Genomic DNA, 14887 nt, shown 5'->3' on the forward strand with positions numbered 1-14887 from the left:
TTCTCTCTCTTCCTTAATCCCATCTGTATTTCACTTTCTGTACATAATTTAAATCTAATGTATATTTCCTGTTTTATACTTCCTGGTTTTACTCTGCCAAGGGAATTGTGCGAGAGGGTCGGCGGGCGTGATCAGTGGCAGGGTGGGTGGGAAAATCTGTGCAGACCTGACATGCAGCGGCAGGAGAGGCGATTGCAACCATTAATTTCTTGTTTATAGCCACTTAACAATTCTTTCTTCCCAGCTTTTTGAATTTGCCATGTCTCCTACCGGTTTCCCGCTGTGCCTAGACCTCGTCGGTGAAGCTGAGGCGGGAGGTCACTTGCCATTCTTTCAGCTGATGAGTTGACAGTTTCAAATGTCAAGTCAAAGCTCCCAGCTGATTGAGAAATATGCCCTTAGGCCTGAACTTCTCTAAACTGCATTTCCACTACAGATTAAGAATGCAAGTCTTTATACATAAGTCTCCATCCAGTCTGACCTCATTACCTCTCCCACCATTGACAGATCGCTTCTGTCATCTCTACTTCACCTGCCATCTATTCGATCAGCATCGGTGCCCTTGAAACTCTCATCTGTGTCCTCAGAATCCCAACACAATCAGCCCCAACAGCAGCATCATCAGGCACACCAGCAGCACCAACAACAATGCCAATCTTCTCCGCAATCAACTGAAGCTACACAGGGCATCAGCACCCGAGCATATTGTTGCCCAGGAGGCCAGGGATGGCCTCACCAAGACCAGATTTACTTCATTTACACCCTGGCTGCCACATAATGCATCAGGTTGGCACCACCCCACACCAACACCATAAAGCATCCCTACAATGCCCAAGCCATTTTTACAATCATCAGCATTGCAGGGGGTACTGTTATATCTCACTATTCACTGCAACTCACTAAGCCATTTCCAAAGGTGAACACACATCTGTCCAAGAACGCAAAGCATTGAAAATAAAGATTTCAATGTTTGACAGCACTTAAAGGAAAGTTCACATGAACGTTGGCTAAAACACACAAGTATCTACCCTTGTGTATCTTTAGTTGGTATGATTGGACAAGGATGAGGGTGAGTATGAGGGGTGGCTAGTGAGATGGGGATGTGATAATGTAGATAGAGAGGACTGGGTGGAGGTGCAAAGTAAGTTGGTGCGAGTAAAGATGTGCAGGAGTAGGGTAGGGAAGGCAGAGTAATGGGGTTGTGAAGAGTGGCACAGCAGGATGAGGTTGAATGTGGCTTTGCAGTAATGTTTTGCAATGTACTGAGATGTTTGAAAGGTTTGTGCCACTGCAGCTTGGTCCTACTGATGACATTCTTGCTTATGCCCTCCTGTGCAATATGCAACCAGGCTGCATTGGTCTCCTGGGGAGGTCGCTTCCACCCATTGGAAGGGATGAGAACCTCCCTGTGTGCTCTGACTAACTCCATAAGCATATGGAGAAGTCATGGGAGAGCTTGGGTGCAGCTCTGCACCTGTTTGCAGCACCTCAATGCTGTAAAACACTGCCAGCACAAATGTCAATCAATTTGCACATGGTCCCTTTAAGGAAACTGTCTGTTGATGCATCATCAAATGATGTCATCAGACCCGGTTCCTTCAATTGACCGGGAAATGTACTGAGTGGGCTTAACAAGCCCCATCAGAAAGAAATAATTTTACACAGCGGGCACCGACATCGCCCGCCACAGTCCGGCCGAGGTTGATAAAATCCAGCCCTGCGTATCTCAGCGAGGATTCTTCAATCTGATTGGTTGAAGAATCTTGCTGTTTCTTTTTGTTGCTCACACACTCCACAGATTCCCAGTCGAGGGCACTACATAGAAACAGATACCGGATTGGCGGAAATCACCATTGGCAAGCCTGTGACCAGTGTCGTTCCTTTGCTGCTGAGAGCAACATCCAGCCCATTATCTTCCTTTTAGAAATCCATGTCGATTATTGTTTATGGTATTTGCTGTCTCTAGATGTTTTCTTCTTTGATCTTTTAGCAAAGATTCTAATATCTTTCCTACCACTGACATTAAGCTAACTGGTCTATAGTTACCTGGGATAGTTCTCTCTCCATGTTTGAATATAGGAATTACATTTGCTATACCCCAGACCTCTGGTACTATTTTGTATTCCATTGAATGTTTATGTATGGATACTATGCCTCTGCTGTTGCCTCCCTGGTTTCTTTGAATATCTCTGGGTGCAATCCAACATTCCTGCTAAGCTGCAGTCGTGGGGCCATGCAACCCCTGGATTCTGCGCAGGCTGCTCACTGACCTTTTTAAATGGAAGAAAATTTGAATGGCCACTTAAAAGGACTGTGCACAAAAAAAAAATTGGAGGGAACATTGGTGCAATCCATCTGGGCCATGGCTCTTGTCCTCAAATTTAGCTAATTTGTCTAATTTCCTTTCTTTCTACCTTAACTGTTATAATATCCCTCTTGACTTTTTCTACTGTTGTAATTTCCTCTTTGTTAGCCTCTTCAATTGAAACTGAGGCAAAGTATCTATTCATTATTGCTGCCATTTGAGTATTGTTATATATGTAAACTTGTATTTACTCTGTACAGCCACCAGAGGGCTCATCCCCAGGAGTCCCTTGGGAGCACAGGTATTTAAGGAGGCTTCACAGGTTGGAGAGGCACTCTGGAGACCTGCAATAAAAGACTAAGGTCATACTTTACTTTGAGCTCACAGTGTTCAGTCTGACTCTTTCTCCATGCACAACAACTGGTGACGAGATACAGATAGCGAACCCAAAGATGCAGAGAACAGTGGGCATCCTGGAGAAATTCTCAGAGGGAGATGATTGGGAAACTTTTGTGGAATGACTCGACCAATACTTCATGGCCAACGAGCTAGATGGGGAAGAGAGCACTGACAAATGAAGGGCGATCCTCCTCGCCGTTTGTGGGGCACCAACGTATGGCCTCATGAAGAATCTGCTCACTCCAGCGAAACCCACCGAGAAATCGTACAACGATTTGTGCACACTGGTCCGAGAGCACTTGAACCCGAAGGAAAGCGTTCTGATGGTGAGGTACCGGTTCTACACCTACAAAATGTCGGAAGGCCAGGAAGTGGCGAGTTATGTCACCGAGCTAAGACACCGTGTAGGACATTGTAAGACTTTTTCATACTTGGCATTGGCCACAAAACCATACTTCGCAAACTTTTGACTGTAGAGACCCCAACCTTGAGTAAGGCCGCAGCAATAGGCCAGGCGTTCATTGCCACCAATGACAATACGAAGCAAATCTCTCAGCACACGAGTGTTGCTACAAGTACTGTGAACAAAGTGATGTTGTTTTCGAATCGTAATGTATAGGGCAGGTCACACATACCTACAGCTGCACGTCCGCAGATGACTGAGTCCATCATCAAGTGTGATGAATGCAAGGCCATTAACACCTTGTGGTGCTGTGGGGGTGATCATCATTTCCATTCATGCCGATTGAAAGAGTACGTTTGCAAGGGCTGTGGAACAATGGGACACCTCCAACAAGTATGCAGGTGAGATGAAAAGCCTGTTAAACCTGAAAACCATCGCGTTTCAGAGGAGGACAGATCCATGGAGGATCACGACGAATCAGAGTATCAGATTGAGGAGGCAGAGGTGCATGGGGTGCACACATTCACCACTAATTGTCCCCCGATAATGCTGAATGTTGAATTAAATGGACTCCCAGTATCAATGGAGCTGGACATGGGCGAGTCAGTCCATCATTGTCAAAAAGACTTTCGAAACGTTATGGTGCAACAAGGCCAGTCTTAACTCCAAGTTGCACGAAATTAAGAACTTGCACAAAAGAACTGATTCCTGTAATCGGCAGTGCTACCATAAAGGTCTCCTATGATGGAGCGGTGCACAAGCTACCACTCTGGGTGGTATCGGGCGATGGTCCCACGCTGCTCGGCAGGAGCTGGCTGGCAAAGATATACTGGAACTGGGACGACATCTGAGCGCTGTCCAGGTCTTAAATAAATTTCCTTCGTTGTTCGAACCAGCATCTGGAAATTCCAAGGAGCAAATGTGCAGATCCACCTAATTCTGGGGGCGCGACCATCCATCACAAGGCGAGAGTAGTACCGTACATGAGAGAAAAGGTAGAGATCGAGCTAGACCGGCTGCAACGAGAGGGCATCATTTCACCGATCGAGTTCAACGAGTGGCCCAGTCCTATTGTCCCAGTCCTCAAGGGAGACAGCACCGTCAGAATCTGTGGCGATTACAAAGTAACTATCAATAGTTTCTCCCTGCAGAACCAATACCCACTACCAAAGGCTGACGACTTCTTTGCAACGCTGGCGGGAGGAAAGATGTTCACGAAGCTGGATCTGACTTCCGCCTACATGATACAGGAACTGGAGGAATCATCGAAGGCCCTCACCTGCATCAACACGCACAAAGGTCTTTTTGTTGATAACAGATGCCTGTTTGGAATCCGATGAGAGCAGGCAATATTCCAGAGAAAAATGGAAAGTTTACTGAAATTGGCCCTGCACACCGTGGTCTTCCAGGACGACATCTTGGTCATAGATCGGAACACAGTCGAGCATCTGCAGAACCTGGAGGAGGTTCTTAGTCAACTCAACCGCGTGAAGCTCAGGTTAAAACGCTCGAAGTGCGTTTTCTTGGTGCCTGAAGTGGAGTTCTTGGGAAGGAGGATTGTGGCAGATGGCATCAGGCCCACCACTGTGAAGACGGAGGCAATTGACAACACACCGAGGCCACAGAACGTGACGGAGCTGCGGTTGTTTCTAGGACTCTTGAACTACTTTGGTAACTTCTTACCGGGTCTCAGCACACTGTTAGAACCACTGCATGTCTTACTACGAAAAGGGGGTGAATGGGTTTGGGGCAAAAGCCAAGAAAATAGCTTTGTAAAAGCGAGAAAATTGTTATGCTCAAACAAATTGCTTGTGTTGTATGATCCATGTAAGCGTTTGGTACTAGCATTTGATGCGTAGTCATGTGGTGTCGGGTGTGTATTGCAACAAGCTAATGATTTCGGGAAACTGCAACCGGTTGCTTTTGCATCCAGGAGTCTGTCTAAGGCTGAGAGAGCCTACAGCATGATTGAGAAAAAAGCGTTAGCGTGTGTCTGTGGGGTAAAGAAAATGCATCAATACATATTTGGGCTAAAATTAGAATTGGAAACTGACCATAAGCCACTTATATCCCTGTTTTCCGACAGTAAAGGGATAAATACCAATGCATCGGCCCGTATCTGGAGATGGGCACTTAAGTTGTCCGCATACAACTACGCCATCCGCCACAGGCCAGGCACAGAAAACTGTGCCGATGCTCTCAGTAGGCTGCCATTGCCCACCACGGGGCTGAAAATGGCGCAGCCCCCAGATCTAGCCATGGTTATGGAAGCATTTGAGAGTGAGCAATCACTCGTCACTGCCCGGCAGATCAAAACCTGGACAAGCCAGGGCCCCTTATTATCTCTAGTCAAAAGCTGTATGCTTCACGGGAGCCGGTCCAGTGTCCCAGTGGAAATGCAGGAAGAGATAAAGTGGTTCCACCGGCGCAAAGATGAAATGTCTATACAGGCAGACTGCCTTCTGTGGGGCAATCGAGTAGTGGTCCCCAAGAAGGGCAGAGACATCTTCATCAGTGACCTCCACAGTACCCACCCAGGCATTGTAATGATGAAAGCGATAGCCAGATCCCACGTGTGGTGGCCCGGCATCAATGCGGACTTAGAGTCCTCCATTCACAGATGTAATACATGCTCACAGTTAAGCAATGTACGGCGCTAAATTTATGGTCTTGGCCCTCCAAACTGTGGTCTGGGCTACATGTCGACGATGCAGGCCCGTTCTTGGGTAAAATGTTCCCTGTGGTTGTAGATGCGTACTCCAAATGGATTGAATGTGAGATAATGTCGGCTAGCACGTCCGCTGCCACTACTGAAAGCCTGCGGGCCATGTTTGCCAAACACAGCCTACCCGATGTCCTGGTGAGCGACAACGGACCATGTTTTACCAGTGCTGAGTTCAAAGAATTCATGACCCGTAACGGGATCAAACATGTCACATCTGCCCCATTTAAACCAGCGTCCAATGGTCAGGCAGAGAGAGCAAGGCTTGAAGAGGGTAACTGAAGGCTCACTGCAGACTCACCTAGCCTGCGTCCTGCTTAGCTACCGCACGAGACCCCACTCACTCACTGGGATCCCACCTGCTGAACTGCTCATGAAAAGAGCACTTAAGACAAGGTTCCCGTTCGTTCACCCTGATCTACATGAACAGGTAGAGAGCAGGCGGCTTTAACAAAGTGCATACCATGATTACGCAAATGTGTCACGTGAGATTGAAATCAATAAATCAAACTCAGATTCACGGACTATCCTGAGCAAACCCACCTTGGACCCTACATTTTTTGATCCCCCAACATACACACCTGTGGCAACCGGCACCACGGTTGACCACGAAGCAGAACCCATCATCCACAGCAGCCCAGCAGGGCCCAACACACCAGGCAGCCCAGCAAGGCCAGCTGCACAACAGTCCAGCGAGGGCCCAACAAATGATTCAACAACACCAGCTTTCACACCGAGACGATCAACCAGGGCAAGAAGGGCCCCAGATCAACTCACATTGTAAATAGTTACCCTATTGACTTTGGCGGGGTGGAGGGGGGGGTGAAGGGGGAGAGGGGAGGAGGGGGGAGTGTTGTTATATATGTAAACTTGTGTTTACTCTGTACAGCCACCAGAGGGCTCATACCCAGGAGTCCCAAGGGATCCCATAATCCCTTGGGGGCACAGGTTGGAGAGGCACTAAGGTCACACATTACTTAGAATCAAACTGAGCTCTTTCTCCATAGACAACACGTATCATCTGTTATCTTTCACATCTCCCAGTGACCCTATCCCTACCTTAATTCTCCTTTTATTGTTTAAGTGCCCACAAAATGCCATACTATTTATTTTTATATTCTTTGATCTGTTCACTTATTTCCCCTTTGCCTACCTCCATTTTCCTACATTACAACAGTGACTACATTCCAAAAGTGCTTCATTGGCTGTAAAGCAATTTGAGATGGCTGGTAGTCGTGAAAGGCGCTATATAAATGCAAGTCTTTCTTTCTTTCTTCTTTCTTTTCTTTTTAATCTCTTTCCTAAGCTTCTCTGTCACAAAACCAGAAGCTGTTGGAAACACTCGACTAGAGATATCCTTTGATTCTGATGATGGGTCCACCCTGAACTGTTAACTTCTCTGCCCTCTCCACAAATGCTGCCTGACCTGCAGAGTGATTCTAGCCATTTCTGTTTCTCGTTCAAGTTTTCAGTGCTTGCAATGTTCTGCCTTTTTGTTGCTTTGTCACCTGTAACTCAGTAAAAGGCACTGCCTCATGTGCTGGCATGAAAGAAAATTCAGACCCTTTTGATAGTTTTAGCCAAGACAGGTTCCTTCACCCAATGCTCTTAGCCGTGTTGTGGAGGGACCCAGTCTGTGATTGGTGGAGTAGTCTAGTTTCTTTTCTCCCTCTCTGCTGATTTATTCAATTTCCAGTCAAAGTGATCCCGGTTGATGCCCTATGCAGAGTATTAGGTTACACGATACCTGAATTCAAGCACTCTGACTATGTTCCTCCGGGTTAATGTTCAGGAATATTGTCCATACTGAATTTGAGAGTTTTAGGCAATATTGAGGTGGATGGGTTCGCCTGAAAGGGTGCAGGATTCTTTAGGATTCCCAAAGGAAAAGGGGGTCACCAATAATATAATGCTATGGTCGGGAGTATCAAGAACTGGAGCATGCCACGATAGCTTCCAGCGCGCGTCATCCCAAGTGTGTGACGACTTCAAGGTGGGCGACTGGGTGACGTAACCAAGGCTCAGGTCGGCGGTTAGAGCATGGGCAAGAACATTGGCCGCGCGCGTCATCCCAAGTGTGTGACGACTTCAAGGTGGGCGACTGGGTGACGTAACCAAGGCTCAGGTCGGCGGTTAGAGCATGGGCAAGAACATTGGCGGGGCCCAGGCACAGCGGAGGAGCGGGAAGGTCGTAGCGGAGGTGTGGTAAATGAGGCCAGCCTACACTGCGATTTGTGTGCGCACCAGGTCCGTGCAGCAGAGCAGGTCTCCAGTCGTTCTGGTTCACCCTTGCCACTGGATAAAGGACTAGCTCTGTCAAGCCCGTGTGGTGACTGGTGTGCAACGGTCACTACACGTTTAAAAAAAAAATCCAAGCACAGGCATCTTCCACCCCTGGAGTTCAGGACTAGGATATCGGGTCCTTCATTGAAACATCTATGAACTCATCCCTTTTGGTGTGGAAGCAAGTCATCCTCGTTCGAGGGACCGCCTATGATGATGGGCGCTATGGAACCATTCACTGGGGCACTTTGGAAATCTCCCAAATTCCCATAGAACCAGTGCGCCCTAGGCATTAATATAACGGTGAATAGAACTCACCCATAGTTGTCCCCCCAGCCCCAACCCTGTCCCATTGACCATGTCTGGATCCTCAGACTGAGCACTAGAGAAGCTATATTTTCCCAGCCAGTGCTGGTATTAACAGATCATGCGTATGGAATGACCTGCACGTGTATACAACTGGTTGGAATTACAAGCTTTTCTCAAAGTACAATATGTAGAAACATAGAAACATAGAAAATAGGTGCAGGAGTAGGCCATTCGGCCCTTCGAGCCTGCAGCGCCATTCAATGAGTTCATGGCTGAACATGCAACTTCAGTACCCCATTCCTGCTTTCTTGCCATACCCCTTGATCCCGCTAGTAGTAAGGACTTCATCTAACTCCTTTTTTGAATATATTTAGTGAATTGGCCTCAACAACTTTCTGCGATAGAGAATTCCACAGGTTCACCACTCTCTGGGTGAAGAGGTTTCTCCTCATCTCGGTGTTAAATGGCTTACTCCTTATCCTTAGACTGTGACCCCTGGTTCTGGACTTCCCCAACATTGGGAACATTCTTCCTGCATCTAACCTGTCTAAACCCGTCAGAATTTTAAACATTTCTATGAGATCCCCTCTCATTCTTCTGAACTCCAGTGAATACAAGCCCAGTTGATCCAGTCTTTCTTGATCTGTCAGTCCCGCCATCCCGGGAATCAGTCTGGTGAACCTTTGCTGCACTCCCTCAATAGCAAGAATGTCCTTCCTCAAGTTAGGAGACCAAAACTGTACACAATACTCCAGGTGTGGCCTCACCAAGCCCCTGTACAACTGTAGTAACACCTCCCTGCCCCTGTACTCAAATCCCCTCGCTATGAAGGCCAACATGCCATTTGCTTTCTTAACCGCCTGCTGTACCTGCATGCCAACCTTCAATGACTGATGTACCATGACACCCAGGTCTCGTTGCACCTCCCCTTTTCCTAATCTGTCACCATTCAGATAATAGTCTGTCTCTGTTTTTACCACCAAAGTGGATAACCTCATATTTGTCCACATTATACTTCATCTGCCATGCATTTGCCCACTCACCTAACCTATCCAAGTCACTCTGCAGCCTCATAACATCCTCCTCGCAGCTCACACTGCCACCCAATGTAGTGTCATCCACAAATTTGGAGATACTACATTTAATCCCCTCGTTTAAATCATTAATGTACAATGTAAACAGCTGGGGTCCCAGCACAGAACCTTGCGGTACCCCACTAGTCACTGCCTGCCATTCTGAAAAGTACCCATTTACTCCAACTCTTTGCTTCCTGTCTGCCAACCAGTTCTCAATCCACGTCAGCACACTACCCCCCAATCCCATGTGCTTTAACTTTGCACATTAATCTCTTGTGTGGGACCTTGTCGAAAGCCTTGTGAAAGTCCAAATACACCACATCAACTGGTTCTCCCTTGTCCACTCTACTTGAAACATCCTCAAAAAACTTCAGAAGATTTGTCAAGCATGATTTCCCTTTCACAAATCCATGCTGACTTGGACCTATCATGTCACCTCTTTCCAAATGCGCTGCTATGACATCCTTAATAATTGATTCCATCATTTTACCCACTACCAATGTCAGGCTGACCAGTCTATAATTCCCTGTTTTCTCTTTCCCTCCTTTTTTAAAAAGTGAGGTTACATTGGCTACCCTCCACTCCATAGGAACTGATCCAGAGTCTATGGGATGTTGGAAAATGACTGTCAATGCATCCTATTTCCAAGGCCACCTCCTTAAGTACTCTGGGATGCAGTCCATCAGACCCTGGGGCTTTATCGGCCTTCAATCTCATCAATTTCCCCAACACAATTTCCTGACTAATAAGGATTTCCCTCAGTTCCTCCTCCTTACCACACCCTCTGACCCCTTTTATATCTGGAAGGTTGTTTGTGTCCTCCTTAGTGAATACCGAACCAAAGTACTTGTTCAATTGGTCTGCCATTTCTTTGTTCCCCGTTATGATTTCCCCTGATTCTGACTGCAGGGGACCTACGTTTGTCTTTACTAACCTTTTTCTCTTTACATATCTATAGAAGCTTTTGCAGTCTGTCTTAATGTTCCCTGCAAGCTTCCTCTCGTACTCTATTTTCCCTGCCCTAATCAAACCCTTTGTCCTCCTCTGCTGAGTTCTAAATTTTTCCCAGTCCCTGGGTTCGCTGCTATTTCTGGCCAATTTGTATGCCACTTCCTTGGCTTTAATACTATCCCTGATTTCCCTTGATAACCACGGTTGAGCCACCTTCCCTTTTTTATTTTCACGCCAGACAGGGATGTACAATTGTTGAAGTTCATCCATGCGGTCTCTAAATGTCTGCCATTGCCCATCCACTGTCAACCCCTTAAGTATAATTCGCCAATCTATCCTAGCCAATTCACGCCTCATACCTTCAAAGTTACCCTTCTTTAAGTTCTGGACCATGGTCTCTGAATTAACTGTTTCATTCTCCATCCTAATGTAGAATTCCACCATATTATGGTCACTCTTCCCCAAGGGGCCTCGCATAATGGGATTGCTAATTAATCCTCTCCCATTACACAACACCCAGTCTAAGATGGCCTCCCTCTAGTTGGTTCCTCAACATATTGGTCTAGAAAACCATCCCTTATGCACTCTCGGAAATCCTCCTCCACCGTTTTGCTTCCAGTTTGGTTAGCCCAATCTATATGCATATTAAAGTCACCCATGATAACTGCTGCACCTTTATTGCATGTACCCCTAATTTCCTGTTTGATACCCTCCGCAACATTACTACTACTGTTTGGAGGTCTGTATACAACTCCCACTAACGTTTTTTGCCCTTTGGTGTTCTGCAGCTCTACCCATATAGATTCCACATCATCCAAGCTAATGTCCTTCCTAACTATTGCATTAATCTCCTCTTTAACCAGCAATGCTACCCCACCTCCTTTTCCTTTTATTCTATCCTTCCTGAATGTTGAATATCCTTGGATGTTGAGTTCCCAGCCCTGATCATCCTGGAGCCACATCTCTGTAATCCCAATCACATCATATCTGTTAACATCTATTTGCACAGTTAATTCATGTAATAATAATAATTCACTTTTATTTATATAATACCGTTAACATAGTAAAACATCCCAAGGCCCTTCACAATTTTACACGTTAGATATTGACCATTGAGGGAAAGGGAGAAAAAGCATGAGAAGGAAGTGTAAAAAGAGATTAAAGGCTCGGGTCTGAAGTAGCGTATCAATGCAGAAAAAGGGGCTCATAAAAGGAATGAATTCAGAAGGAAGGTGGCTAAGGTTCGGGGCAAGTCGTACACACAGACCAGGAATTTTATATGATACAACTCAAGGGAATAGAGGAAATAGTTAAAATCATAGAGTGCTGTAGAAAGAAAGGCAGAGGTGGTGGACTGCTTCATAATACTGGAGTAAGCTGATAAACTAGAAGAGAATGAAAATTAAAAAGACACAGGTCAGACAGGCTAATGAGAGGTATGGATTGAGGTGGGTTTTCTAACTAAGAGCATATTATTATCTGTCGTATGTGTAAGGTTTGGATCATAGGTCTCGCACAGATTACCCAAAGGATGTGACTGTTGCCAATGAACTGGAAGCGGTTTGTGAATGCGCGCTGGAGGTTCGTCACGGGAGTGGGTTTGTTCATTTTTTTTTAAGCCCGGAAGGGAGCGGACTGGTGAAGAAGCTGGGAAGGGAGTGGGCTGGTTAGTGTAATTGTTTTGAAAAAAGCAGAAAACGGTTGTTGGAGTACGCAGTACGCTTCTGCGCAGCTTGTGGTTTGTTGGCTGGAGTCGGTCCATTACCCAAAAGTGTCTTGGGTCAAAGGTGATTTTAATAAAAGAGCAGTAGTTCAAATATAAACAAATACATTACGCAATCAGGATAGACATAGTAGACATACGACCATGACAAGCAGCTGGTATCGATCCCGATCAGCCAGACCGCTGACTTGCGCGAACAGCTCCTCCCTCCACTGTCTAAAAGCTCTTTAGATATCTCTTTTATTCTCTTTTTAGAGGTGAGCCTGTGGTGGAATATGGACAGGACTATCTACCCTGTAAACAAGGTGCCCAATGGTATGCTGAGTTCTTTGTCTCAACTTTCAGATGAAAACCCTCACTGTCCCATGATTTTATTCCTTTGCTTACCTCTTGTTTGGGACTTCTGGTTACCTTCTCTTGGACAGTTTGTTTATCACAAGGCTCCTTGCTCAACCTCTTATGAAGGCCTGTTTCTGTGTCATGCCCTTGTAATCGGGCTCTCTGTGAAAATCAAGAGGCTCCTTATCTGATATGACTGGAATCCTTTTGGGTTATCAACTCCTCCTAGAAACATAGAAACATAGAAAATAGGTGCAGGAGTAGGCCATTCGGCCCTTTGAGCCGGCACCGCCATTCAATGAGTTCATGGCTGAACATGCAACTTCAGTACCCCATTCCTGCTTTCTCGCCATACCCCTTGATCCCCCTAGTAGTAAGGACTTCATCGAACTCCTTTTTGAATATATTTAGTGAATTGGCCTCAACAACTTTCTGTGGTAGAGAATTCCACAGGTTCACCACTCTCTGGGTGAAGAAGTTTCTCCTCATCTCGGTCCTAAATGGCTTACCCCTTATCCTTAGACTGTGATGCCTGGTTCTGGACTTTCCTGGTTCTGGACTCCTGGCTGCTGAGCTAGGCAAATTCATGATTTTTTACAAAACCATTATGTCTTTTACAATTCATAATTATCCTCACGATGTCTTACTTACGAGTAATGAAAAATACAATGTTACATTCTGCTTTTCTTCATATCTTCATATCTATATATCATTGAGAACGCTGGAGAGTGGATTTGAATTATAAGCTCACTATTATATTCTACACTTGTTAGAATGAAGTTTTCTTTTAAAACTCATTTTGGGATTTTTTTTCTTGAAAATAATCATTTTGTGGTCTTTGTTGCTATTAGAGCAAGGTTTCACAGTAATACCAAAGTTAGTAATGAGGCAATTAGACTGAGATTTATAGCAACCATCACTTTCAGCAATCTGTGTAGTGGGATCTTCAAATGCATTAACTACAGAATCAGATCAGAAAGAGTGGAGGATGCAAGACCACTCCATGTCTGTGCTAATTTGAGAATAATGCCAGAGTGATATCAAAGGATGAAAAGCAGCAGCTCACATTTAAATAGATAGGACATTATCAAATGCTGTGAAGGTAAATGTACCTTGTAAAACACAGATGAAAATGTGTTAAAATCCAATTTAGATTTTTTTCTAACTTGTTGCAAATCCTCTTGAAGACACAACTAGAGCAGTTTTCGAATTATTGGCCCAAATCTTGCACATGTGGGGCATCTCGTGACGTGCACCGTTCGTTTAATATACTTTGTGCTGTAACTTGCTGGAAGTGTGAGCCGATAATAGCGTGGCAAGGGCAACGGGGCGCCTGGGACCTCAGTGACCAGCGGGACCAACGGTGTATCTCCTTAACCAATGAGAGTTAATGATTGAGAAAGTAACAGAAGAACGATGGCGAAGGAGGGTGAATTAGAGTCAAGACAGATACAAAAAGATAAAAGGAAAGAATGATTGGATTAAGAGAGAGAGAGAAAGGAGAGACAGGAAGGAATAGTAAGAAAACAAATTAAAAGGATTCTTACGCTGTTAATTACAAGCCCTAATTTTCTGTGGCAAGTTTAATGGACAATTAATGTGCAAACAACAGAGAGGTTGAGGGCGGAATAGTGTAATCGACCAGCGCGTGTTGGGGTTTCGCAACTTATGGCGTATCTCTTCTTCCCCTGAACTTGTTGGCCAATTTAAAGTCGGTGTTCATTTTCCAGGAAGATTTGGACCGTGATCTATTTATTTATCAGATCAAAATGTTACATTTGGGTAACTTGACAGCTTTGTTTCTATCTGTGATATTGTGCCAAAGGTAAAGGAATGGTTCAGTGGCACTTGTGCTGGAAATAAACCCACTAAACCGTAAAAGGAAATATTTCACCACCAAAGTCAAAAATTATGAGTACCTACACCTATCCCAATATAAAGTTGTATTTGAAAAGAATATTGGTCATGGGGAAACAGTAAATTAATGGCTAGTGTTTATTATTTTTTATTTATATGGTGCCTTTAATGTAGTAAAACATCTCGAGGCATTTCACAGCAGTGTTACAAAACCAAAAAAAAGATACTGACAGTGAGGGAAGGAGACAAAAAGCGGGAGAAGGAAGTATAAAAAGAAGTCAATGGCTCGGGTCTGAAGCGACAGCCAAAATGTGCACACAAGTTTCATTAAACTTTCATTCTTATCAAACCTTCTCGTTTTATAAATCAGTTGATCCACTTACAATTTCTATCACCGCTGTTTTATATTCTTTTTCTTGATTTAGCAAAGAATAAACTGGATTAGTTTGTTTCTGTTCAAGTCCTGTTTCCCGCCTATTCTATTCTAAGTTGGTTCTGGGGATGAGGGAGTTGACTTATG

The sequence above is a fragment of the Pristiophorus japonicus genome, chromosome 22 (genome assembly GCF_044704955.1).
Source record: "Pristiophorus japonicus isolate sPriJap1 chromosome 22, sPriJap1.hap1, whole genome shotgun sequence".
In the NCBI taxonomy this organism is placed as follows: Eukaryota; Metazoa; Chordata; class Chondrichthyes; family Pristiophoridae; genus Pristiophorus; species Pristiophorus japonicus.